This window comes from Gossypium hirsutum, chromosome A02 (assembly GCF_007990345.1).
Source record: "Gossypium hirsutum isolate 1008001.06 chromosome A02, Gossypium_hirsutum_v2.1, whole genome shotgun sequence".
NCBI lineage: Eukaryota > Viridiplantae > Streptophyta > Magnoliopsida > Malvales > Malvaceae > Gossypium > Gossypium hirsutum.
The window spans coordinates 79,455,083-79,458,090 of record NC_053425.1 but is presented as its reverse complement, the minus strand read 5'-3'; the positions used below and the strand labels follow the sequence as shown (position 1 = coordinate 79,458,090).

Sequence of the window (3,008 nt, the reverse complement as noted above, 5' to 3'; positions counted from 1 at the left end):
ACAACCGAGGAGATAGTTAAAAACTAAGAAAATCTGCTACCTCTTGCGATTGCTGCTGATCCAGTAAATCAGAATCCTGCTTCACGCACTGTGTATGATTATGCTAAACCTTCTTTAACAGGAATTGAATCAAGCATAGTTAGGCCTGCTGTTGCTGCAAATAATTTTGAACTGAAACCAAACACAATTCAAATGATCCAACAGTTTGTTCAGTTTGATGGTTTGCAGGATGAGGATCCCAACGCTCACTTGGCAAATTTCTTAGAGTTTTGCAACACTTTTAAAATCAATGGCGTTTCTAATGATGCCATTTGCCTTTGGTTATTCCCTTTTTCGTTGAGGAATAAGGCTAAACAATGGTTGAACTCGTTACCACGAGGGTCAATCACTACTTGGGAACAAATGACCGAAAAGTTTTTACTTAAATATTTTTCGCCGGCTAAAACGGCTAAGTTAAGGAATGACATTTCTTCCTTTGTGCAAATGGATTTAGAAACACTCTACGATGCATGGGAGAGATACAATGACCTTTTGAGAAGGTTCCCTCACCATGGGTTACCACTTTGGCTACAGGTTCAAACGTTTCATAATGGCCTGAATCCTTCGACTTGATAGATGATCGACGCAGTCGCTGGCGGGACCATCAATAATAAAACACTTGAAGATGCTTATGAATTTATAGAAGAGATGTCACTGAATAATTATCAGTAGCAAGTCATAAGGACAAAGCCAACAAAAGTAGCTGGCATTTATAATGTCGATTCGGTCACCGTGCTCCCTAATCAGGTAGAACTCTTGAATAAGAAAATTGATGGTTTTCGTAGTTCTTCACAGGTTCACCCAATAATGCAGTGTGAAGCAAGTGAAGCAATTCAGAATACCCACCCTATGGCCATAACATGGAGAACGAGTAGTTAAATTACATGGGTAATAATTCTCGATCTCAAAATAATCCTTATAGTAATACTTATAATGCAGGTTGGAGGAACCACCCAAATTTCTCATGGGGAGGCCAAGGGAATCAGAGACCACCACCTCTACGCTTCCAACAACCACCCTACCAATAAGAGAAAAAGCTGAACCTTGAGGAGATGCTAACAAAATTCATCTCGATGTCAAAAACTCGTTTCTAGAATACCGAGATAGCCCTTAAGAATCAACAAGCGTCAATCTAAGGGCTCGAAACTCAGATAGGCCAATCACCAATCTGGTTTCTAAATGACCACAAGGTAGTTTACTGAGTAACACGGAATCTAACCCAAGGGAACAACTCAATGTGATTACCACTCATGACAAAGAAGAGTTAGTTGAGCCTGCATCAGAACCAAGGCAAGGCATTGTGGTAAGTCAAGATAAAGGTGAGGTAGTCCACAGTGAGCAAAAAAAATAAGTAAGGAGTACAAACCACGGGTGTCATACCCCAATGCGACAAGGAAAGACCGTACAAATGAACAATTTGGTAAATTCCTTAAACTATTAAAGAAATTACATGTTAACTTATCGTTTATCGAAGCTCTCTCGTAGATGCCAAACGCAGTCAAATTCTTAAGGGAGCTTCTAGCAAACAAACGAAAGTTGGATGAGGGTCGCATGTGGAGTTGAATGCAGTTTGCTCAGCCATTCTACAGAATAAGCTACCCAACAAATTGAAAGATCCAGGGAGTTTTACGATTCCTTGTTTAGTTGGTAGTTTAGATGTTCATAATGCATTGGCTGACTTAGGGGCAAGCATTAATGTTATGCCTTATAAAATGTTTAAACTGCTAGGTCTTGGGAAACCCAAATAAACTAGAATGAGCATTCAATTGGCTGGTAAAACCATTAGATTTCCTAGGGGTATCATTGAAGATGTTCTTGTTAAGATCGATAAATTTATATACCCAGTAGACTTTGTAGTTCTAGACATGGAAGAGGATAGTAACGCACCTTTGATTTCAGGACGACCCTTTTTAGCAACTGCGAGAACCAATATTGATGTTGGTACAGGTGAGCTCACACTTCTTGTGGGAGACGAAACAATCACCCTTCAAGCTCGTAATTCAAGTAACACATCAAAAATTAAAGGTGGTTGTATAAATCATTCTACTAGTACTGATCATGTGGTGAAACCCTCTGTGCAGGAAATAGTTTCGAAGAACATATATGAGCCGTGTTCAAACAACAACAAAGGACCTATCTATAAAGAAAGAAGGCTACAAATCAAAGAACTGGATGAATGGCAGACACATAGACCGAGGACACATGATAAACCAAAACCACGCCATGACGAGCTCAATGACGCACCAAATCAACTTAAGGTTGGAGACAAAGTACTACTAGATGCAGCAGACCCTCGCATTGCCACTTCTGAACCTAATGAAGAAATTCCTCTCTTGGTACTCAGTATTTTCCCATATGGTACAATCGAGTTAATTCATCCCAAATTCGACACTTTTAAGGTAAGCAGTACTCGTCTTAAACCTTATTTGATAAAATTGATAGCAGGGATGAGGAGTGTAAACTCCTCGCACCACCATGACCATGCACCACAAAGGTAAGTCGAGCTTAGACTACAAATAAGAGCTTCTCGAGAGGCAGCCCAAGCACTAACAGTAATGATTTATTTGAATTCTCATTTTTCATATCTAACCTACTAACTGAGTCTTGAAACACAAGGTTTTCCTATCCACACGGCTAAGCACATGGGCATGCCTTAGGCCGTGCTCACACTACAGGAGGAGACACGACCGTGCGATACGGCTGTGTAAAAATAGGGAAAAAGTTTTTCCCCAACACGGGATGAGATAAGTTGCGACGGTAATGCGACATGGCCGTGAGTGAAACTGCCAAAACAACACGAGCGTGAGACGCGCCCGTGCCTTGAAATCGTGGTTGAAACTGAGAATTTAACACGGGCGTGCGACACACCCGTGTCATTCACCCGTGGTCGACATTGTCAGAAAGAATCATACGCAGGCATGGGAGAAACGAATGAAGCAAGACACGACCGTGCGACACGGCCGTGTGGA

The 3,008-nt window shown here is 41.2% G+C and overlaps 1 non-coding gene across 1 annotated transcript; it reads right to left on the bottom strand.

The window, feature by feature from the left end:
- Positions 1 to 450: 450 nt before the first annotated feature.
- LOC121217510 (small nucleolar RNA R71) lies at positions 451 to 557 on the bottom strand. The gene has a single exon (XR_005913594.1). It is a non-coding gene; the product is annotated as a small nucleolar RNA R71 (small nucleolar RNA).
- Positions 558 to 3,008: the final 2,451 nt, after the last annotated feature.